Below are 26675 nucleotides of genomic sequence, written 5' to 3'. Positions count from 1 at the left end.
TCATTATCAACATTCCCTTGAATAATATCTCAGAAATTTTCACATAGATCCATATGGGCACATCATTGCTGTGACATTTGTGATGGCAGTGAGCAGGAAACAACCCGAGTTGTCCATTATTCCAAAAATGGATAGATGCTTTATGGTAGATACACATTCATCATGAAATTTTACACAGTAGTTAAAAACAGATTAGATAAGATAGAATTTACCTTACTTTCATGAAACAGTCCCAGCATAAGTGTTCTCTAAAGCTGATATAACTCTACTGTTTTTGGAACTCAGAATAACTCTTTTTTGTTCAGCCACCTTAAATATATAGCTTTTATCTTGTGACCTAAGATGCCTACCCCACTCCTACTACTTGTCTAAATTCCAGATAGCACAGGAGGAGGAGATAAATACAGGACATTTTAATTGCCTTTTAAAGAATTTGCATATGTCACTTCATTTACATCTCATTGGCCAGAACCAGCTTTCATGGCCACATTTAGCTACAAAGAAAGCTGAGAAATGAAATCTTTATTAGAGTATTCATTGTCCAGTTAAGCTTTATTATTATAGAGAAAGTGGAGTATGGTTATTGGGAGATCAATTCCTATTATGTACTTAACACAAAGCATTTTACATTTTTTATACTAAGTCTTTGAAAAGTGGTATGTATTTTTACACTGCCAGCATATCCTAATTTGGACTAGCCACATTTCAAGTTCCCAGTACCCATATGTGTCCAGTCCTCATCATATAGGACAGCACATTTCTAAACAGAATTTATCCATCTACTGCTAGAATCTTAATCCACTCTGCACAACTGTAATTTCTCTGATAGTTTCAGTTGCCTAATAAGCTCTTCAAAATATTCCATTCTGTGGTCAGTGATTAGGTACTAATTTAGCCACAATAGTTTTGTTAGCATTTTCCTGCACCGAAAGCACAGAGCCAAGAAATAGCTCCTTTTGTCTTCTACAAAATGAAAACCAAAACTGAAACCAAAACAGTAGAAAACCATAGCACCACCCCAAAAGAAAACTAAGAAAAACTTTAGTGAGAATTTATCATTTTATATGTAAGTTATGGCTTATAATTTGACTTTTTGCAGCAATACTTCATAAACAGTTTTGTAGATTTATTACTTTACATATGTTCACTTATCCAAGAAAATGTGCTTTGCAAAAAATACTAAGGGCATGAAGTTTGTTGTAATTTACACTTTCATGTTGTCATTGTTTTTGATCAATTAATCATAGAAAGAGGATTTGACAATATGAAGAGCATGTGGAATAGTGATGAGTTGAGGAGTCAAGGAAGTTGAAAGCCAACTGAGACTTGTTGGATAAAATCAATCATTTTTAAGAACACTATTTTTTTTAACTATTACAACTTCCTTGATAGGGTAAAGCCAAAACCTATGAAGAACATTCATGCTGTGATTCTTGCTGAAAATGTCAAATTTAACTATAAAGAATTATGAGTTAGAATGAAATTGACACTAATAAAAGCAGCCACACATCTCAGAGTTTTTACAAGAGTGGAAGAATGTTATGTTTACTTCAAAGAAAGATGCCTTATCAATTCTACTGGTGTCATCACCCTCAAGTGTTGCTTATTTCTGCTGATGCTACTGACTCATAATCAGTGCTGACAATGGGCTGCAGTGAGCTATCCACAGACTTTTGCTTTCTTAGTATCCTTTCATGGCTACTTTTAAGATGACTGATTTGGGACACCCGGGTGGCTCAGTGGTTTAAAGCTTATGCCTTCGGCTCAGGTTATGATCCCAGAGTCCTGGGATCGAGCCCCACCTCGGGCTCTCTGCTCCACGGGGAGCCTGCTTCCTCCTCTCTCTGCCTGCCTCTCCGCCTACTTGTAATCTCTGTCTCTCAAATAAATAAATAAAATCTTTAAAAAAAATAAGATAACTGACTAAGAGAAGATTTATAGTGTGTGACCAAGAAACAAAGTATATTTTTACACAGTTAACTGACCTATTTGGTTATCAAATAACAAAAATGTTGTTTTCATTAGCGCCTTGTTCTAGTAACGGATCATATAAGCTGTATACTATATAGGGAGAGGGTTTTACTGCTAAAGTTAGTCTTTATACATTCTAGCTTGTGTCCTTCATTATATAACGTTCATTCAACACATTTGTAACCCCGAAGTTCAGTATTTCCACTATTTACGTACCATGAAAAGTATGTCACAAACCATGCAGAATGATAGGACAAAATTTTTGTGATATTTTCCATTAAATATCATTATTAAATGCCATTTTAGGTCATTTAAATTTTTAAAATATAATCTATGTCTAATCAAGAAAATATTATACTTTGATATTTCATTATTTGATTTGACTTCAAGTATGATTTAAATGTTTGCTAAACTAAATATTTTATGCAATAAAAAATAGCAAACCCAATTCCAGGAAAATACTCATTTTTAGAATAAAAAAATTTCTTGATCTTTAATATATTTGTATTTTGTTTGCCTTGAAATTAAGAATTTGCAGATTTCTTTGAAAACCAATATTTATTTTTTTATAAGTGGCAAATTACAACAATCACATGCTTTTTAGGGCTATTAATAAGATGTCTATTTAGCATTCATTGAGTCACTGTTTTATACAAACATATCATATCTGATATTTCATGCTCACAGGCTCATAATCTGTGGAAATGCATATGAAATTAAGAGAATCTCTAATTTATGAAAAAATAATACTAAGTATGAATAAGTGGTAAGAAATACAAAGCAAAGGAAAACCTTATGCACTGACTTTCATCAGAGAAAGTTTTCTGGAAAAAAAGGCTTGAGGAAATAATGGTCATAGATTGGCTAATATGAAATGCTACAACTTGGGCTTAAAGGTACATAAAGGTAAAAAATATATAGAGAGATATATTTTTCAATCTGAGGCTAAGAATATAGCATTCTTTCTGAAAACTGTTTTTTATTACTTCCAAGAATTATATTTCTGGAAAATTTTCATGATGCTGGTTGCATGAGTTTTGTTCAATTTTGAGAAGAAAATGAGCAGTTCTGCTAGCTTTTATTGTAACAACTTGAATGTGAAATATATTGTCATGCTTTTAAATAATGGTTTTGTTTGCAGAGTAGATTTTGATTTTCAGTCAAAATTTTATACGCTGACATTATTGAATGACTTCAGAATTATCCATCGACTGCTGAAAGACAATGTTCACAATTGTACAAAGGTTTCATTGAAAGTAATATAATAATTAAAGATGGTTTGAATAGTATATGCAGTATTTGTTTTATATGCAGTATTTGTTCATATAAATTATGTTGGAGCACTATCATAGCATGCTCCCTCCCCATTTTTCTGCAACAGTTATGCCAGAGGCTACTTCTAAAGTGGTTATACTTATCTTTATTGGGACTTCTGGCACACAGTTGTACAATTATTATGACTACAAATGTAATTACTCATACCTGGAAAAACAAATGCAGTAGTTTATCAACCTAACAGGAGCACTGAAATTCTGTACTATGATATGAACAAACAAACAAAAAAAATAGGTTATTTGAAACAAGACTTTAAAAAAAAATAAATAAAAACATTAGAATGATAAAGATTTTAGACTTAGTTAAGTATCATATTTAGGTGACAGAATATCAATTTCATTTACTAACATGCATGCATCCTGGAACATAATTAAAAATTTTCTTGTGTGGTTTTATTTCATATAATTTTACAGGTCTTGATTATGATAAAGAGTGAAACAGCAGTAAAGTTGATAGGCACTGTACTTAAATATGTTTTCCAATTACAAGAGAAGTATTAGTTATATTTATATCTTGTTATTGAGATGACCTAGAAAGAACACATATGAATCTATTTTCATGACATTCTGGTAGAATGAAAGTTTCCCCAAATAGTGGAATCATCTTATTAGACATGTGCAATCTTGAAACTAATTATACTCATTTTAATGATGGAGATAAAAGTATTATCATTATGCTGCTGCTTGATGTATAGGTAATCAGATTTTTAATGAATGGCTGCTCTACTTTCAACTTTTATGATTGTAGAAACATATCTGATTGTAGCAACTTCAACCCTCATCTTTTTAAAAATGGAAAATAAAATGGCTGTCATTACCAACCATTTATTCAACACGTATTTGCTGAGTACCTACTCTTCACAAGAAACTCTGTGACACAGATGATGAAAGCATGACTCTTACTCAAAGAGGTCATGGTCTGATAAGGTAGGAAGATATATACACTAATAATTACAGTATAATATTATATGTATAACAGATTATGTATAAAGGCCTGGCAATACAATATTTGTTGGTATTTTTTATTTAAATGTCTGAGTTATAAAACTAATTTTTAAAGTATCAAATTGTCAAAAAGAATGAGATTATTTTATTCATATTGCAGCATTTTCTGGGAAGGTTTTAAATGAACCGAGTGCTGGGGTGCCTAGGTGGCTCAATGGGCTAAAGCCTCTCCCTTCAGTTCAGGTCATGATCCCAGGGTCCTGGGATCGAGCTCCATATCGGACTCTCTGCTCAGCTGAGAGCCTGCTTCCCCACCCCCCACCCGCCTGCCTCTGGGCCTACTAGTGATCTCTGTCTGTCAAATAAATAAATAAATAAATCTTTAAAAAAAATTCTGAATGAACTGAGTGCCTACTCTGAGCCAAGAAATTAGACAATTTACTTTTATTTAAGAAATGTGACCTTGCTTGAGGAAGAAAACAGACTAGACAATCTTATAATTTTCCTGCACTTTCTTCATCTTTCTATAGTGATTAAGTCTGTGTTTTTTCTTCTTTGCTTCACATTTTTAATCTGTATACTTTTCTTCCTAATATTGACAGGATTTTAAAAATCTGTTAAGTAATTTAACAATTGCAAACTAAGTGAAGAGTACATTGTATAAAACCTTGGTCAGGTCCTACTTATAAATATAATCACAGGAATAATAACACTATTTATAATAAGATCTCTGAGCAATTTCTGAACAAGTCACCTCTTGTGGCAACTGTCTATGACATTAAAAAGATAAATATAAAACTATTTCCTAAGAATCATTCAAGAAATCAGTAAGGCAGGCACGGTTGTCTTTACAAATGGGTCAAATGACTTGATTACCCTAAATATCTATCCTCTTAGCCACTATCCTCCACTAACTGAAATTCCCACCAAGAGCCTTTAATCAATTAGGCAACACAGTATCAGCTAAAGAACTGCTACTCATGAAGACGTTATAAGGTTCTTGGCATGGATTTTTAAATCAGATTAGGTAGTTGGTATGTGGAATGGGTAAATATCAAGGAAAGAAGCAAAAAATGCAGCACAAAAAAAGATTTTTTTTTACATTCTATATTCATTTAAAATTTTTTTTTGTTAACATATAATGTATTCTTTGTTTCAGGGTTACAGGTCTGTGAATCATCAGTCTTACACAATTCACAGCACTCACCATAGCACATACCCTCCCCAATGTCCATAACCCAGCCACCCTATCCCTCCCCCACCTTCCCTCCAGCAACCCTCAGTTTGTTTCTTGAGATCAAGAGTCTCTTATGGTTTGTCTCCCTCCCTGGTCCCATCTTGTTTCATTTTTCCCTCCCTTGCCACATGACCCCACCACCCTGCCTCTCAAATTCCTCACATCAGAGAGATCATATGATAATTGTCTTTCTTTGATTGACATATTTCACTTAGCATAATAACCCCTAGTTCCATCCATATCATTACAAATGGCAAGATTTCAGGTTTTTTTCATGGCTGCGTAGTATTCTGGTGTGTGTGTGTGTGTGTGTGTGTGTGTGTGTGTGTGTATCTCATCTTCTTTATCCATTCTTCTGTTAATGACATCTAGGTTCTTTCCTTAGGGTAAATACCCAGTAGTTCAATTGCTGGGTAATTGGGTAGATCTGTTTTCAAGTTTTTGAGGAACCTCCATACTGTTTTCCAGAGTGGCTGAACCAGCTTGCATTCCCACCAACAGTGTAAGATGGTTCTTTTCCTCTACATCCTCATCAACACCTGTCATTTCCCAACTGGTTAATTTTAGCCTTTTTAAAAACTGTTTGGAGCACCTATGATGGAAAATTTGTTTCTTTTACAAAATCCTCTGGTATCCTTATTTGAATACTACTGTGGAGGAATAATGTCCTTCAATAATCCAGGTTAACCAAAACATTCCATCAAGGCATTTTCCTAAATAAAAGAACATTTATCAATTAAAATAACATACACCGTTCTCCTAGGAGACAGAAGTGGATGCAGTGTTTCCTTCATTTCAGGAAATCTAATCAGCAATTTAAGTAAATATCAAGTGCTGGGCTGAGGAATGTCTTTCCCACATGGAGAACTTCTGTTTTCTATCAATATAAGCCAGTGTCAATAAATACATAGAAAATGTGCCACTATTACTCCATCCCATTTCTAAAGCTAACACCTATCTTTAATCACAGCATTTGTTTCCACAGTGTCAAGATAAATCCTTGGAATCCTTCTAGCCCAACACATCAAGCAACAGCTACCAAATTTTTAGAGATGATCCTTGAGAGGAAACCGATTTTTCACTCTAGGAGTAAGATAACCTCAATGAAAATAAGGGTATTATGATTGCAAAATTTGTTCACCTTATATAAAGATATACAAAGCCAGTATAACATCTTTATTTCGCCAGAAATTTACAATCTGATCTTTCTGAAGGATAACATACATTGGGTAGCAAGGCCAAAGATGGATGGAGGGACAAGAACTACTAAATCACTTTCTAGCCTGATAAACTAAGGCTGATATTTATTCAGTAATTCAAGAACTTCCTTTTTATGACTCAGTTTGATGGACTCAGATAAGTTCTTAGTCTTTCAGGATTCCTCTACTCTTCTACAAGATGGAATCTGGATATTTCAAGAAGGGATATGCTTATGGAATTTCACTGTGATGAAGACTGATCTCTAGATTCTTTTTTTTTTCTTTTTTCCACTTTATTTTTTTGTTATTTAAATTCAATTAGCCAACTTATAGTATATCATTAGTTGTAGATGTAGTGTTCAATAACTTATCAGTTGCATATAAAACCCAGTGCTTGGGCACCTGGGTGGCTCAGTTGGTTAAGCAACTGCCTTCTGCTCAGGTCATGATCCTGGAGTCCCAGGATCGAGTCCCACATCGGGCTCCCAGATCCATGGGGAGTCTGCTTCTCCCTCTGACCTTCTCCCCCACTCTCTCTCTCTCAAATAAATAAATAAAATCTTAAAACAAAACAAAACCCAGTGCTCTTCACATCACTTGCCCTCCTTAATGCCCATCACCCAATTACCCTATCCCCTAACCCACTTCCCTCCCACAACCCTCGGTTTGTTTCCTACAGTTAAGAGTCTGTCATGGTTTCTCTCCCTCTCTGATGACTTCCCATTCTATTCTCCCTCCCTTTCCCCACAGTCCTCTGCCCTGTTTCTTATATTCCATGTATGAGTGAAACCATATGATAATTGTCTTTCTCTGATTGACTTATTTCGCTCAACATGATACCCTCCAGTTCCATCCATATTGATGCAAATGGCATGTAGTCATCCTTTCTGATAGCAGAGTGATATTCCATTCTATATATATACCACTTATTCTTTATCCATTCCTCTATCAATGGACATCTTGGCTCTTTCCAGAGTTGGCTATTGTTGACATTGCTGGTATAAACATTGGGATGCATGTGCCCCTTCCGATCACTATATTTGTATCTTTGGGTTAAGTACCAGGGTAGCTCTGTTTTTAACTTGAGGAATCTTCACACCATTTTCCAGGGTGGCTGTACCAGCTTGCATTCAGGGATACATTTTACATGACCTCAGTCCAAGTCTTGGGAGAGCTCATCTAAATCTCAGGTCCAGTCAGTGAGATCCAGGGGCAAATCACTAGATTCCTGCCAGTCACTACTGAAGAATGACTGGACTGGTGTGTTTACTGGACTGGTAACTGCTAGGATAAGAGGAATATTGTTTGATCTCTCGGGTTGATGTGCTGAAACCCATTTCTAGAGCTCTTCGTCCAGTCATTTATCCCAGATTCAATGTCATTACTCAAAACAGCCTCCTTTTCCTTGCCTGGAGACCTTTGGATGTACACCTATACTCTCATTTCCAAGGCAATTTTCTGGGATATAGGGAACTTCTGAGTATTTTGTGCCCATATGACTTGGGGAACCAGAAACATTGTTTCAGTTTTACCCATATATTGGCACCCATCAGAGATGCTGTACCATTTATCTCTTGCCATGTTGGAATTGATGGGTATGTTGCTTTTAGAGACTTACAGCCAGCCCTAATCTTAGTCAGCTAAGTCTATCATAAAAAAAAAATACCACAAAGCAGGTGGCTTAAACCATATAAATTCATTTTATTATAGTTCTGGAGGCTGGAAAGTCTGAGATCAAGATGCTCTAAGATTTGGTTTCTGGTGATATCTCTCTTCCTTGCTTGTACTCAGCCACCTTCTGGCTCTGTACTGAAATGGGCTTTCTTCTTTGTGCATATGCAGAGAGGAGTGAAAGAGAGCAAGAAAAAGAGCAAGAGTGAGAGAGCAAGCAAGAAAGCAAGAGTGTGAGATCTTCCTCTTCTTATAAGGCTACAAATCCTATCTGGCTAAAGCCCCCACACTATGGCCTTATTTAAATCTCAATTACTTCTTAAAGACTCTATCTGAAAATACAGTCATATTGACGGTTAGGGCTTCAACATATGAATTTGTGTGTAGGAGGGACACAGTTCAGTCACTAGTATACCTAAACTTGAGAAAATGAGGCTTGATAACTTCAGTCTGCACACATACTTAGATATCTCTAAAGAGCCCCCCCCAACACACACACAGAAATACATGACTTGAAGTTCAGAATCAGGTAGAGAAGGGATTTGGGGATGTGGACAAGTAAACTGACATCTGACTCTATCCAAGTGACTCCATCTTGTTCTCTCTGGAATCCCCTAGGATATGAGAACAAGAATTTTACTTTCTGTCAAGTGCTTCTCTCTAGAATGACTGTGTCAAAGGAAACAATCTTCAGATTTTCTACTTACTCAGTATCATATATTGCTTTTTATTAACCCAATCTCATGATTACAACTTGATGGCGAAATGTGAAAAAGAAATTGGCTTACCAATAAATAAACCTAATTTTGGAGGTATTTCAAAAATATTTTATCTATGAAGACAAGTTTATCATTCTTCCTTATTTATACTTCTCCATGGGGAAAAAAAGAATAATTTATTATCATTTTTTTAAATTTTCCTATACAAAAACTGAACACAATGGATAGGATTATGGTTGTCTCTTAGATAATCTACTAGATTGGAACAAAATAAAATTTATGTAGAAGCATGAGCTACTCTGAAAAAATGTTTTTTATGTTTTATCAATACCAAGAAACATTATTTACTATAAAAAACAAAAATTAAATAATATTAGGTCCCACTTAGAAAGTATGAAAATACTTACGCTGAAAAGAAATTTAAAAAAATAATAATGTTTTGATAAAAAAAGAAAGTATGAAAATATTGGTTTTTACATACAGTTTTAAATCTATGTACTATATATCAGATTAAAGGTTGAGCCAAAAAGGACTTCCAACTTGTACATGAAACTTAATAATTATTGGTAACATTTTTTAACATTTAATATGGGCCAGATACAAAGTTAAGGATTATATGCATTGTATCATTAATATGCAAAATAATACAATAAGAGAAAAACTACCATTATGCTTTTAATAAGTAAGAAAAGAGATTAAGAAAATTTCTGAAGTCACACAATTATTTGGTGGAAAATCCAACATTTAACTCATGTTTATTAGACCCAGGGCTGCTTTTTTCCCCTCAACTTTACTGAGATATAATTGATATATAACGCTGTATTCGTCTACAGTATAGAACGTAATGATTTGATATATGTATATTTTGGAAAATGATTAGCACAGCAAGCTTAGTAATACCCATCACTTCACAGTTTTTGATATTTTTCTTGTGATAAGAACTTTTAAATCTACTCTTGGCAACTTTCAAATTTACCAATGCAGTATTGTTACTATGATTACCATGCTGTATGTTTTATCTCCAGAAATTTATCTTACAACTGGATGTTCGTATATTTTGACTACTTTCAACCATTTCCCCCATGCCTCAACCCCCTGCTGTTGGCAATCACCAGTCTGTTCTTTGTTTCTATGAGTTTGTCTCTTAAACCCACCTATAAGTGAGATCATATAGTATTTCTTTCTCTGTCTGACTTATTTTCCTTAGCATAATGTTCTTAAGGTCTATCCATGTTTTCACTAATGGAAGGATTTTCTTTTTTTAATGAGTGAATCATATTCTATTATAGATATACACACATACATGTGCAAATCTCCTATTTTCTTTATCCATTTATCCATTAATAGACATGTCATTCTATATATTGGCTATTATAAATAATGGTATAATAAACATGAAGATGCAGGAATAATTTCACTTCCTTTGGGTATGTATCCAGAAGAGGGATTTCCAGATCTTGTGGTAGTTCTCTTTTTAGTTTATCGAGGATTCTTCATACTGTTTTCCACAGTGGCTGCACCAATTTACATCCCCACCATCAGTGCTTAAGGCTTCCCTTTTCTCCACATCCTCACCAACACTTCTTATTTCTTGTCTTTTTGATAACAGGCATTGTGTAACAAGCGTGAGGCAATATCTCATTGTGGTTTTGATCTGCATTTCCCTGATGATTAGTGATGTTGAGCACCTTTTCATGTACCTTCTAACCATTTGGATATTTCCTTTAGAAAAATGTTTTCAATTTTTCTGCCCATTTTTTAATTAGATTGTTTGTTAGCTACTAAGTTGTATGGGTTATTTATATACCTTGGCTATTAACCCCTTAATAGAAACATGGTTTACAGATATTTTCTTTTTTTTTAAACTTCTTTTCAGTGTAACAGAATTCATTGTTTATTTACCACACCCAGTGCTCTATGCAATACCTGCTCTCCATACTTCCCACTACCAGGCTCACCCAACCTCCGACCCCTCACCCCTTCAAGACCCCCAGATTGTTTTTCAGAGTCCATAGTCTCTCATGGTTCATCTCCCCCTCCAATTTCACTCAACTCCCTTCTCCTTTCCATCTCCCTGTGTCCTCCATGTTATTTCTTATGCTCCATAAATAAGTGAAACCATATGATAATTGACTCTCTCTGCTTGACTTATTTCACTCAGCATAATCTCTTCCAGTCCAGTCCATGTTGATACAAAAGTTGGGTATTCATCCTTTCTGATGGAGGCATAATACTCCATAGTGTATATGGACCATATCTTCCTTATCCATTCATCCGCTGAAGGGCAACTTGGTTCTTTCCACAGTTTGGCGACCGTGACCATTGCTGCTATGAACATTAGGTGTTTTCTTCCATTCTGTAGGTTGCCTTCACATTTGGTTGATGGTTTCCTTGTTGGGCAGAAGCTTTTTAGCAAAAAGTTTTTATCTGTAGTCAAAACAAGACATTCTAGAAGAAAACCTTGTTCCAGCAAAGTGTACCAAATTTGAAATCTTATATTCATAGCTTTATATTTTGGGCTTAAACTGAGCAGGGGTTTTTCCTCCTGTCAAATATAAATATCCACAAAAATTAATAAGTTAAACCTCATCATTCATTTATACGTTATTGTAATTGGATTAGTTTCTTTCTTAAGAATAGTTTTCCTGAATCAAGTAAAGGATGAAAAGAGCATGAGGTCATTTAACTATTGCAAGAATTTGATTGTGAAACTGGTATCATAAAATGGTGAGAAATCCACAGATATTTTTTTTAATGTGGATGAGGCTTGGAAGACAAGGACAGGCACTAACCTCAATAAAGAAAAACCTAGAAAATTGACTAGATGTTTAAATGTTCTTACAGCTTATTACCACTATAAAATACAGCTATGGTTTCCATTTTATTTTGGTGGTTCATTTTGGGGGAGTGGGGGATGCACACAATAGCATTATAAAATTATATCACTTTTATTCTTTGTTCTAATATTTTACATTCTTTCTTAGTCCTCCTACCTCCCTACCTGTCCTCCATCATATTAGTGGGTCTAGTGGGTGTAATAAATTACCTCTCTGTGAATCACTAAGTTTACTGCTTAGGTCCTGATCTCTGTCATGCTTCTGCTGATCATGGCATTGCCTCCTGTGTCCCAGGCAAGCCTTTAAAGCTGGTCTGACAAGTGTCTCAGCAAAGGTTGTTTTTAATTTAGAACAAGTTTAATTAAGACTCTCAGTAAAGAAGCCCCAGAGGCCTGCCTAGAAATTTACTAATGTGCAATGCAATTATTGCAATATCATAGGAATCAGAAGCAAGAAAATGGACAAAACTGTCAGGAATTATAACATACCATATAGCAAGTGATTACCCAATAAGATCGAATAAGAATACTAGTAAAGAAGAGTTACTACTTAACCTAAAGACTCTTGAATATTACATGTATGAAGTAGGGAATGATTTATGAAAGGACATGCTTAGGAGAATGAATTTCAACATTTGTTGAAAAGTAGTAAAATTATATGAAAATTACATGAAATAGTATATTAATAGTAGACTTTGATACTATAGGAAATATATTTATATGGGGAGAAAGAAACCCATAACAGGGTATTTCTTTGATTCTCACAGGGAGAAATGATGTACTTTCCCAAAGCTTTACATGGGAGAAAACTCTACTCCAATCACTAATATATGTGATGGGGAGAGGAAGAAACTACTCTTCAATCTTCATATGAAGTACTTCTTTATGCAAATTTTAAAACTTTATCTCAGTTCTGGACAAGGAACAGACTACTAGAGTTGGAAAACGTTAAATTATTTTCTCCCTACTTGACTAGCATAAGCTTAGGTTTTTGTTTCCTAATGTTTGTTAGTATATTTTTGTACCTAACAAAATGGAACATAGAAAACAATACATTCATTTCCCAAATAAAATATTGAAAAACATTAACCAGCTTTCTAAACCAATTTGCATCTATTTATTTTTCAAATCAGTGTCACATGAATCTGTTTTTTCCTTATTTCTCTCCTTTTGTCAGCATTCTCCTTCAGCCCACACATTCGGTTCCTTGAAGCAAAGCATTTGTATAAGCTGCTTTCAGTATTTCTACAAAATCAGAAGTAACATTTCTGGTCCACCTTTCATAGTTGTTTGACCTTGTTGCTTTTCTGAACGTAAAAGTCTTATTCTCTGTAGAACTGCTGGTGGTATGAGAAACTATTGGTCAATTTTACAGATGTTACAAACACTTCAATTCACTACAAAGTTAAGAGTATCATAGTAAATCTCACTTTATAGGTTCTATTTTCAAATTATTGACTTAGGAGCAAGCATTGTTTAGGCCCATCTATTGCAAGAAGTTGGAATCATGGATAAAGGGAACCCAGAATATCCATCTGGGACATTAGTGATGTCATAACAAGTGTCATAGCTTGACTTTCCAGGATACAACTTAGAAAGTGTAAAATATTTTCATTCAGTATAGCGCTAAAGTATATTTCAGGGGAGACTTGCACATTAGAGGAAGAATTATTTTTCCTGTGATATTTGTCCCCATAGTGTATATCAGAAAAGATAAATTTAAAATTTCTAACCAAAATCTCATAGTTTTGTAAGGATATGAATTATTCCTTTTTTAAAACACTTTAGAAAGTGTTGACTATGCTAGTTTTTTTTTAAAAGTAAAAAACAACTAGTGTGGATGGTTCTATATTTCTATGCATAAAATAACCCCCATCAATCTATTCCTACACTATCCAAGGATACATTTATTAAATGCTTCTCTTAATTAAAAAATCAAATTACATATGACAGCATTCCTTTTCTTTTTTCTTTTCTTTTTTTTTTTTTAAAGATTTTATTTATTTATTTGAGAGAGAGACAGTGAGAGAAAGCATGAGCAAGGAGAAGGTCAGAGAGAGAAGCAGACTCCCCGTGGAGCTGGGAGCCCGATGTGGGACTCGATCCCGGGACTCCAGGATCATGACCTGAGCCGAAGGCAGTCGTCCAACCAACTGAGCCACCCAGGCGTCCCAATGACAGCATTCCTTTTCTTATACCTGAGTGTAAATTCAGTATAAAAGAGGGAACTTGGATGCTTCTGTGACACAGATCATATGAAATAGCCTTACGTCATGTATGTATCACCCTCTACTTATCCATGAAGACTCACAAATGCAACATCTCCCTGCAGCTACTAATTATATCACATTGCTTCTCTCTGACATTCCTCTCTATTGTTTGAATATTTTATCCATTCTCATACCTGTATTTTATTCACTCCACTTAAAATATCTTTCATATCACTTCAAGCTTCTTTCTCAACCGTAAAGTGAATTTATTTTTTTAATATGCAGTTCATATAATTTGTCCTCTGAAGAACTTTCTCAACTTACACCCACATTAATGGAATTAATCCACTGTACACCATGAACTATTTTGTTGGAAAGAGGGGAAGAACAGTGCCTCTGTTTTCTCACTCATCATATTGTTCTGTTATTATTTATTTTTGTACCTGTCACCTCAAGTAGAATGTTAGCATCATGAATACAGAGATAATTATATTTATATTATATTCTCAGTACCTATTAAATACCCTGGTCCAGAGATGTACCTAGTAAAAAAGGTCAATTGAATTAATGAATTGGAAATTGAATGTTGCTTTGCTCCAGTGAGTAAAATTAATAGTCCCTTAAGCAAATCATAATTTGGAAGGGAAAATGTATTGATGAAAAAGAAACCTTACCTATTTCAAAGGCATACATAAGTAAAATTGTCATTGCCTCTACTTCAAATGTTACTTGGAACATTGTAATTATAATGCAGCATATAGAATAGCAAGCAGAGAAAGTTTTCTTTGTAACTGTGCTTACAAATATTTGGTACATGAATAGTTGGTGATTTTGAAAAATTTAAATTTAGTAAAAATACAGTGAATATATTTTTGTAAAGGGCAGTTCTCTTTCAACAGGTATTATTTACATGCATACTGTGTTCCAGTCAGCACTACTTAGTTATATTTAATATATGTTGAAAAAAACTTTAATTTTCCTATTAAGTCTGATTTGAAATTAGTTATGACCTGTACATAAGAAATATACAGAATGTATCTTTAAGTGGAGCATTGAAGGAGACTTAAAAATAGGGCTCTTTAAAAAGTAGCAATGAGGGGCACCTGGGTGTCTCACTCAGTTGAGTGTCTGACTTCTCATTTCAGTTCAGTTCATGATCTTGAGGTAGTGGGATTGAGGTACATGGTGGGCTCCACATTCAGCATGGAGTCTTCTTGAGATTCTCTCTCTCCCTCTGCCTCTCCCCCTGCTCTTCCTCTCTAAATAAATAAATAGATAGATAGATAGATAAAATAGTTTTTAAAATAAATAAATAAAATTAAAAGTAGCAGTGACAAGCAATAAACAGCATCCTAAAAAAGAAGGGTCTTCTTCAAACTCTTCAAGGGAGAGGTAGAGAAGATTTCTAAATGCAAATATGTTGTGTGATCAACTGATGAAATAGACAAAAGGATATCAGTGTGGTGTTTGGTAGGTTCTCCTTCAGCATCCTAGTAAGGGCACCAAGTGATCCAAAACACAGAAAAGTCTGCTTTGGAAACAGTGGATATCTATTTCCAAAAGCAAGTAGAGGGGGAATAAATGACATGGATGGCTGATATTTAAGAAAAAAATACTTGATTCCAATTCAAAACATAGGAGAAATTGTTCAAAACCAATATAACCTTTGCAAAGATTAACACCCAAGAGCTGCCACTATCAAGATCTGCTTGAATAATCTAAGGGATGCTTCAGTGTTTTCATCCATCCATTTTCAAAAAAGAAAAAAAATAGTATGGCATTTTTGTCTGAATGCTCCTCCTTTCAGTCATGCTAATTATGTTTCTCCCTTTTTGTGATATCTGAAAAATAAAAAATAAAAGATATTTCCATATAGCAACTTCTCACCGCCTACTGCAGGCCAAGACTCTTGTTAATGAAAATTGATTTTTGTGTAGGTTACATAGGAGAGTTTTGTACTTTCTGTCATATAGAAAGCCATTTCTGAGTATAGCCTCAGAGAGAGAGTCTTATCTAGATGTGTGGATAGAATTATATGGAAATGTTAATGGAATTACATTCAAATGCCAGGAGGCAAACTTTACTCAAACTGAATGTGATTCACTAACACCTTCTCATATTATCATCTGCCTACTCCCCCTTGCAAAACACATCAACTATGTTAGTGAGCAGAGGAAGTTTATAGATTAATTGTATTCAATTCTACAATTTCCAAAAAACTCAATTTCAACAAGCCAAAGATGTGAAGGAAATAAGAATAAATAATGTCTGGCTGTTTTGACATCTCTGATATCATGTTGTTCTCTTTGTTTTGACATGAAAAAGTAGATCATATTTGCAATATTCATTATCCCAATTAACAGGAGATAATCTTGTTAACGACTGTTTCTTGCTTTACACACAATTCAAAGCATTGAGACCCAATGTTCTAAGGCTAGGCCCATATGTGGCATCTTGTATTAAAATCTCTTTTCATTGATGTTATACACCAACAAGGGCCAAGGTATTATAAAAGATCCCACAGGAGGATTACATGCTTATTTCCTATAAAAAGTCTGATGTACTATATATTATTTATATATATTTTATAGGTACTAAAATATAAAAATATTAACATATATTTTAATGTATTTTAATTATATATTTGCTAGAACAGAAATACACTGGGGCAGGTACTTCTCTTTCTGTCTTGTTAATCCCAACAATACCAGTGCCTACAAGAATGTTTGGGATACACTGGTTGTTATTAATACATGTTTTCAAATGAATGAATGTATAAATAATTGTAAACATCTTTGCTTGAAATCAATACTATTCAAATTATAGGGCCTATCTTTTTTTAAGCCTCAGCACTCACAGCAATTTCAAGTATCAGATATGGAAGTAAGAATATTTTCCTATCTTACACTGCTTTTTTACAATCCCTCCAAGACATTTTATTTAGTTTTAAATTTATGCTTTTGTATGTTTCATCCCCCACTTGGATTTCCTTCACTTTTCATCTCTACCAATCTATGCGCCTTCTCCCCTCAAAAATCTGGCCCAATGCCCTAGTCATTCTTCCTTATAGCATCCCTCTGAATCCTCTCAATATGTCAAATCTATTCCTTTTTTTTTTATTAAAAAGAATAGATGGCTTGGTAAATGTTCAACCATAATTCATTAATCTAAACTGTATATTACCAACTAAATAGGAAGGCCCCTCAGAGGAGGAATCAGCCTTCTTTACACAACACCACTTTAGTTTTACACCTAGTAATATTTGCCCCTCTGAGTTAACATATACTGTATGTTAACTAACCTCTTTGCATTAGTTTTCATTTCCCTTCTTTTTCCCTAGGATCCACTCTTTTTACTGTCCTTTTTCTCTAGCTTATTTCTTTCCCTCTATTTACTTTTCACCTATCCTCCTCAAAACATGAGATATTTTAAATTTTGTCAAAATGTTTTAAAAATGTACTTCAAAAATAAAATTTATTTTTTCTGTTAAATTTAATGCATGTTCACTATATAAATTTGTAAAGCACATAAAAGATACATATTGCTAATAGTTTCATTGCTAACAATTTCCCAGATTATTTTTTCATAGTTTATCTAGCTGACCTAGAAGATTTTTTAAAGTATAGTATGTTCCTATGTCAGTGGTTAGGTGATTCATTAAAAGAAAACATATTCCTCTTCTCAGTTTAATGTCAAATTCTGGAGACCTGTCCCTAATTTGACCACAGTATCAGAACTCTTCTTCCATCTGAAGACCTAAGTAGGGTTTGGAACATGATGATGGACTCTTCGTTTTAGCCACCAGTTACCATACTTCTTTGTCTTCTGACGTTAATCCTATTTCCTAGATTCTATACGTTTGGCTCAGTGGATTGTCGAGCTTCATGCTTTCTTGCTCATATCCTTTTACAGGTTTTTCTTTCCTGAATAAAACAATAATAAAAATACTTCTTTTTTTTTACCAGACATTACTTTCAACTTCCACATAAATCAGAAAATATCTTTACCTTTGTTATATCTTATCTTTGAACTTAGATTGCAATGCTGGTTCTGAAAAAAAGTTGTAGCTACAGGCCCAAGATCACTGGAGGAATAGGTTGTGTGAAGGCTTACCAAATCAATGGACAGGGGTCAACTTATTTTGTAACATCCTTCACCAGAATCCCAAGATCAGGTGAAAAAAATTATCTTCTAAATGACCATTTTCCACCCCACAATGACAAACAAAAAAAAATCCTCCCTAGTCCTATATGACCTAATATTTCCATTTATTCTTGCTTTCCAGGAACCCATATTTCAGCCAACTGTCACATGATCTTCCAATACAGGTGTATGTATTATGATAGAATAAAAACTGAAAGCTACCAACAAAATCCCCTAAATAAATCTAGAGATAATCCATATCTATCATGTTGATTATAGTCACTGGGAAACTTGAAGGAAATTCTCTCATTTGAACTGCATGAACTGCAGAGAACTGACCATGTTCCAGACAACATGTAACTGCAAATATGCTTATGCAACCATGTTAATAGCAGTGGGCATAGGGTTGTTTTATATATGAGATGGGAAAACTTACCTAAGTAACTAAAGTTTATAATGTCGAACTGCCCCAAACTATAAATAAAATTTGGGAAATAACATGCTTTTGTTATTTTCTATCCAGATGCCTGGTTATAATTATGCTACCAGGTACCCTTTTTCTAAGTATATTCCATGTCAAACATGCTAAAAACCAATCACAACAATCCTTCATCTGAAATATTTGCACTTACCATGTGTTTTGTTGTGTGTGTGTGTGTGTGTGTGTGTGTGTGTTTTAATAATATAAGGTATGTGTCACTGCCTTCAGTCCCCATCAGTGGGGTAAGTCAGGGTGAGTACACTATTTGTGCCACTAAGTAAAGAGAACAGTTGCACAAAGGAGTTTATTTATTCATAATCAGACTGTACTCCTTATATGCAGTGAACAGTCCATTGAAAACCTCTGCAACTCGTGCATTTTCCAGTAACTAGTTCCTTTTCCATGTTGCAGTTACTGTCTATTTATAATATGGCATTGGAGTTTTAGCTTTATTTAAAATAATAATAATAACACTGAAAATTTAATAATGACTAACACAATGTCCTGACATTACCCAGGCTATATCATATTACACCTAAAATATATTTCATATAAAAATTCCATTTAATGAAATATTTTTTGTCATAAACAATATTTAATATACATTCTAAACAATTTTCTTTCTACCCAGAAATGATTGCATTTTATTGTACACAGTGTTTTCTTTCCAGACCCATGTGTTTAAGCTTACCCCTTTTTTTTAATTTCTTTTCAGCGTAACAGTATTCATTGTTTTTGCACCACACCCAGTGCTCCATGCAATACATGCCCTCCCTAATACCCACCACCTGGTTCGCCGAACCTCCCACCCCCCGCCCCTTCAAGACCCTCAGGTTGTTTTTCAGAGTCCATAGTCTCTCATGGTTCACCTCCTCTTCCAATTTCCCTCAACTCCCTTTTTTGTCCAAAAGAGAAGCCTATGAAATGATTATATAAAAATTAATATGATTTTATGAGCATGTTTTTTGAATTCTGAATATCATATTTCTCTTTTCAAAATTTTGCCTAATATACAAATAATTTATGCAAGAAGTGGATGCATTTAAGTTATAATTTACATATTTTGAGCGCTATGGATGGAAAAAACTATTGTCAGCTTTAATTAACCAGAAGCAGATTGTTAGTCCATGCCTCATACTGTTCTTGTAGATAGTCTGAAGAAACAATAAGGTTTTCAAAATTACCCAGTTTCCTAAATTTGCATATTCTCTGCACAAGGATTCATTTGTACTGGTCAAATCAAGAGTACCTCCTACCAAGTTGATGTGTAATGTTCTTACACACACAAGCACACACACACACAGTGAGAAAACATGGGTGCATACTTATTCTCTGTTCCCCAAACTTATAAAACTGACAATTACTGAGTTAAAATCATTTGAATATTTGAAATTACAGTAAGTCTTGTGTAGTTTTTTGAGAGGGCAAATGGTTCAAAAAAAACCGTGGAGCATGTAGAGACCTTGGATAAAATACTGGAGGAAAGAAGGAAAGGAGAATGAGGTAAAACTAAGCAAAATGTTTTATTTCATAATTTTTCCTAGGATCAGACCTTAGAAATGAGGTACAACTGGTAATATGTTCAAGTTATTACTTCTTTTGAACTGTATATGATTTTTCAGTCTGCAAGACCATAACTGAAACCCAGAGTGTGCACTAAAATACCATGGTGTAACTTTGAATAATTTGTTTTCTTTTATATGTGTAGATAACAGATGGCATTCTACCATTTACTTCTTTTACTGTTTAGGGAAAAAGACTTTCTGACCTAATTGGAGATTTCCAGCTCGAATACCTCTGTGAGTTAAGCTTCAGTTAATATAGTTAAAGAATGAAATATTACTTTATTTTTAAATTTCTATGTTTTTACTGATTTTTACTACTATAATGTTTTAAATATACTTTTAGTATGTTAATTATCATTAAGATAACTGAATGGTTATTAAAAATTAGAGCACTGTGGAATAAAAAAATTGATGCATGATTATGTCAATTCTATTTATAATTTAGTCTTTCAGAACTCAGTAATTATATGTTATTCAGCAAAGCTAGTGTTCCTAGTTTCAAGTCTCATTGTATGTTTCCACTTTTGGTGAAAAGCATCATTTTGTTCTTACTTTTGTTCTAATAAGGACTAGATTAAGTCCATGAAAACACTGTCCCTAGAAGTATATTCCGTCCCTTTAAACAACAGAAGACTAGGAAATACCTCTGCTTAGAGAAATGACTATCATGGAGTAGGGCAAGTTATAGGGTATTTTAGAGAAGATATGGGATTGCACTGCTGTGACCTTTCTTGGGATGAATCAGATAATCTTGCATTTCAATCAAAATAGATCATCACATAATTTCAGGGTATATATACTTGAGTTAATTAAAGCATATAGGAAAGGGATTCAGGTACATGGTTTTAAGTACTTCTTGCCCTAAAATTCTGTGATATATAATATCTTTTGGATACTCTTATAATTAGGATTATATTATCCATACATTAATAATGTAATATATAATATTCATTTATAAATATACATTATATATTGCAAATGTATTACTTTTTCACTAAAGTTTATAATTATGTAATACCCTTCAAACCCTTGCAAGTTTCTGTAGTCTGCAAAAACTTTCCAAATCTCACAGACCTTCTTAGGTTAATAGCTACTTAAATATGGTATCATGGCTCAAATATGCATAGCCTGTTTTTCATTCTACTATATCATGCTGTTTCCCTGATTTTCCTGCATCTTGGTAAACTGTCAAGCCTCTTTCTTCTTTTTATTCCTCTTCTAGGTAAAACAAACAAACAAGTATTTTAGCAGCAAGAATTGGCTTTAATATTACCAGAGGAATACTAAACGGCTGTCTCATTTGCTCTTTCCTGGCCCTGATTTTACCACCCTTAATTCCTACCATGCAGCTTTTCTTGACTTAAGATATATTACTTGGGAGGACTAACATGAAACCATTATCACCTATTAACATCCTAAATCAAAGTATCTCTTTAAATTACATAAATTTATTCATTTTCTATTACTGCATAACATATGACCACATTAACTGACTTAAAACAACTCAAATTTATTATTTCATAGTTCCCAGAAGTCAGATTCCTGGGTCAACTGAGTTGCCTCTGTTCAATATCTTCTCACCAGGCTGAAATCAAAGTGTTGATAAGGGTCTAAAATCTTATCTGGTCCTTGAGATTATCTTCCAAGCTCATGTGGCCCTTGACAGACTTATGTTTTTGAGGATGCAGTAGAACTAAAATTCCCATTTTCTTCCTGGCTGTCAGCTGGGGGTCATCTCATTTCAATAAGGCTACTAGCCATTTCCTCCCACATGGACATCTCCACATACAGGTTTTTGTTTTGTTTTGTTTTGTTTTTTCCTTCAAAGCCAGCAGGAAAATCTCTCACTTGCTTCAGATCTCTAATTTCAAGAAGAGCACACCTGATTGAGTCAAGCCCACCCAGGATGATCTTCTTTTTGATTAATTCAAAAGTCAACTGATAAAGGACATTAATTCCACCAGCACAATCCCTTGACCTTTGTCCTACTATATGACCTAATCATACGAGTAAAATCTGTCATATTTCCAGTCCCTCCCAATAAGGGGAGGGGACTGTTCATGGTATGCATGCTGGATGCAGGAATCTTGGGAGTCATCACGGAATTTTTCAGAATTATGCTAATTGTAGTAAATATTTACATAGCAATGAGGAGATAAACAATGGGTGATTAAATGGGAAAGATGAGTAGCATATATATGTTTAGGGAAGATGGCTCTGAAATAAAACCTTACCTGCTGACACACATAACTAAGCCAACCATGCTTTAAATGACTAGCTTTTTTGTGAGTCTTCTCTAAGTTCTTTGCCTAATTATATTAAATGAATACTTATTAAAAGAAGGATTTCTATAATCTCCCACTGTGTACTTTCATGAATTTATTTTATTTAATCCCCACAAAGACTGGAAAGGAAATATTTTTTTTGTTATTTTAAGAAGTTATATTTATAATATGCTCAAAGTAAATATAACCAGTTAAAGAGAGTAGAGCTAGATTTTAACTCAAGTCTTATGCTTGTAAGTCCACTACATTTCTACTAAACCAAAGGTCCCTCAACTCACTTGCTCTGTACACTGGGCTTCATCTGCACAATTAGGGTATTATCAGTGTATGGTATAATTTTTACCTTTATGGAACATAATACAGAGTTTGCCATACAAGGCCACAAGAAAACATATGTAATAATGCAAAATACTTTAAGAATGTATAAAGTGAGCACTAGTTAAGTCACAGATAGTTTATAATACCAATGAATACAAAGCATAACTTTATTATAACTTTCATTTTCTTCTTTCTTCTGTTTCAACACTAGACCATGAGCTACTTGAAGACAGGGACTAAATCAAATTCTGCTTCATATTCACAAAAGATAGCACAGGACTTGAAATGTAATAACATAATGCACTTTTAACTTATGTTTGTTAAGAATTAATCATGTTCCCTACAGAGTAATTTTGTATTTGTTGTAATTTTTATTGAGCATGTATTAGATTATACTTAGAAACTAATAAGTTTTAGCTGATATTTAGAAAGAGAATTTAAAATTTAGAATGAAGATCTATCTCAGAAAAGAAATATTAAATAAAAAATTTAAAAAATAAATATACTCATTTTTTATTCAGCCCCATTTTAAATAGTAATGAACAAAAGATGACTAATATGAGATTTCTGCCCTTGAAAGGCTTATATTCTTGTGGCAGGGAGAACAATAAAATAGAAATTATGATAGAACATGAAGAATATGCCAATAGAGTGTTCACTATGGTAGTATTGAGGAAGAAGTGGGTAGTTTTGCTTGAAAGAGTATGAAAAATGTACCTCTGTCAGTCCTATAACAGTATTTACTAGAAAAAGACATCGTCACCTTAAGAAAATTAGCATTGATTGGTGTTTGAGAGCAAAGAAAAATATGTCTCTTCTAAAACAAAAGATGTAGTGAAAAGAAGAGCCATATGAACCCCAGAGTTCATAGCAGCAATGTCCACAATAGCCAAACTGTGGAAAGAGCCAGGATGCCCTTCAACAGATGAATGGATAAATAAGATGCGGTCCATATATACACAATGGAATATTACTCAGCCATCAGAAGGGATGAATACCCAAATTTTGCATCAACATGGATGGGACTGGAGGAGATTATGCTAAGTGAAATAAGTCAAGCAGAGGAAAATAATTTATGGTTTCACTTATTTGTAGAACATAAGGAATAGCATGGAGGACATTAGGAGAAGGGAGGCAAAAATGAAGTGGGGAGAATCAAAGGGGGAGATGAACCATGAGAGACTATGGATGCCAAGAAACAATCTGAGGGTTTTAGAAGGGAATAGTCTAATGGGATGGGTAAGCCTGGTGATGGGTATTAAAGAGGGCAGAGATTGCATGCAGCACTGGGTGTTACACACAAACAATGTATCATGAAACACTACATCAAAAACTAATAATGTACTATATGGTGACTAACGTAAATTTTTTTTCAATTTAAAAAATAATAAAACAAGGGAATGATAATTAGAAATTAAATGTTGAATACACATAGGGAAGTATTCATTCAATTAGAGGAAATTATTTGAAATGAATCAGTTTTATTACTGCAATGGAGGACAGAGTAATATAAGGATAGTAAAAATCCCATATATCAATCAATACGTAATTTAATATATAGTATAATGTATTTAAGTAAGTCATTCTATATACTAAAGTTACAGAAAATTTTATAATACTAATTACTTAAATATTTCCATGTGAAATGACAAAATTGTTAAAACTGTAACTAAGCCTTGCTAATTGCAAATTTTTCAAAGTCTGTTATATGGGAAGATCTTTAATAAAAGGTCATATAAATTATATAATGAAAGTGAAATCAGATCTTCTAACTGTGAATATGACAGACAAGGGGATTGCATGGAAATAAATGCACACATTGTTACTGATCCTAATGAGGGATCGCTATTTTTATTCTGCAAAAGTTTTTAGTATCCAATTAATCATTTTGTGAAATTATTTTCTTTTGAAAGACAAAAGTAAATTTTTCTTTCTCGCCTTTCTGACCATTCGTCTATCTCATTAGATCACTATCTCCAGAATAGTGAAAAACAAAGCAGCATATTTCATACACACCAAGTGTGACTATTCTTGTTACAATATAAAAAAAGTGTTTTTCTGCATCATTTCAGAATGAAAAAAATAAAAATTATATTTATATTTACATAAATTTATATTATATATAAATTTATATATTATATAAATTTATATATTATATAAATTTATATATTATATAAATTTATTACATTTATATAATTATATTATATATATTTATATAATATAAACTTATATTAAAGTTTATATTATATAAATTATAAGTTTGGTTTGATTCAATAAAGTCCTGAGTACTAAATGCATAATTCCTTTACTGAAACTTGAAGGAGTTGTTTAAATAATTTACACTGAAAGGTAGTATTAGTTGGAATTATGACCTAACTCAAGAAGGGCTTAGGTGTTTTTATTCTTCTTTAACCTAATATCTAGCATATTACCTGGGAGTTCTCAATAAATACTTGGTTCAGTGAAGGGATGTTCTTAGCTGACCCATCCATAGTGGGTTTTGGATTTGTTTAAAAATTCAGGGATATCTTGGGCATAACCTCTAAGTTTAGGATTTAAGTATATAAAGGATAATTACTTGTTCTAACACAAAATATTAGATCACTAGACTGAACATTTCAATTTCCATTGTTAATTTCCTATGTTTTTAAGTTTTCAAATGTTTCTGAAACTTAAAAATTTCATAGAATGTGAAAAATATGCTGACCTACTCCCGACAGACCAAGGAACTAATGTGAGAGTTCTATCAACTCCAGAACATGTCAGTTGTGATTATAAATCTAGGGATCAAAACACAACTCCTGTGAAGTCTGTAGACCCAGCAGACAGACATACAATAGTTCAAACGTAGGAGGCAAATTTATTTATTACCTGTATCTTCTATATCTCCCCCACTCCAGATAGGAATCTATGATAATACTTTGGGTATCAACATTGACTCATATCCTAGTGCCACAGTTCCTGAAATGTTGAATACTCCCTTTTTTTCCCAATGTAATCCTACATAAGCAAATGGTCATAGGTCTCTTCAAGGAAGGAGTGGGGAATGAATACTGTATATACTTGTGTTTCAGAGTTCTTCCTTATGGATACCCAGCATTCTCTTCAGTCAGTTGGTCTTGGCCTGAGAATTGGTTTACTTTGCAAAACTAGAATCATGACTTTTTATTGAAGCATCTGGCCTCAAACTCATAATCACCCATACTTGATTCTTTTGGGGTATATATCCTGTTTGCCCATCTATACTGCCCTTGGGAATACTGTGTTCTATTAACCATTTCTATTGCTCTCTGCATGTCAGTTTCTACAGGTCACCATTTTGAACCTGCCTCTTATTACATACACTACCATACCCACCTTGCTTCTCATGCTTATGTACCACAACTTGCTATCTATTATTTTTGGATTCTATCATATTCATTTATATCAAAGCCAGTTCTATAACAATATCTCATACTCTAATCCCAGGACTTCAGGGGACAGCCATGTCTGAGCTTCTTAACAGTATTTGTACCCCAACACCAATGCAATCCTTGCCACTTCTGTCAATGGAACCATCTACAAAATACAGTCACCTGGAGGAGTATCAAAACTTAGTACATCCGCATCAGTATGCCTCTTCTCTGAGCCTTTGATTCTTTCCTCCACTGTTTTCCAGGTAAGTCCTGGCACTTCTAGTTCACTTTGCGAGAGCTATCACTTTTTTCAAGCATACAAAAGGCTACCTAGTAGTGTATTAGCACCAATTCCAATTGTCCTTG

This window comes from Lontra canadensis, unplaced genomic scaffold (genome assembly GCF_010015895.1).
Source record: "Lontra canadensis isolate GAN:19392208 unplaced genomic scaffold, GSC_riverotter_1.0 scaffold81, whole genome shotgun sequence".
In the NCBI taxonomy this organism is placed as follows: domain Eukaryota; kingdom Metazoa; phylum Chordata; class Mammalia; order Carnivora; family Mustelidae; genus Lontra; species Lontra canadensis.
This window is presented reverse-complemented; position numbering follows the sequence as displayed.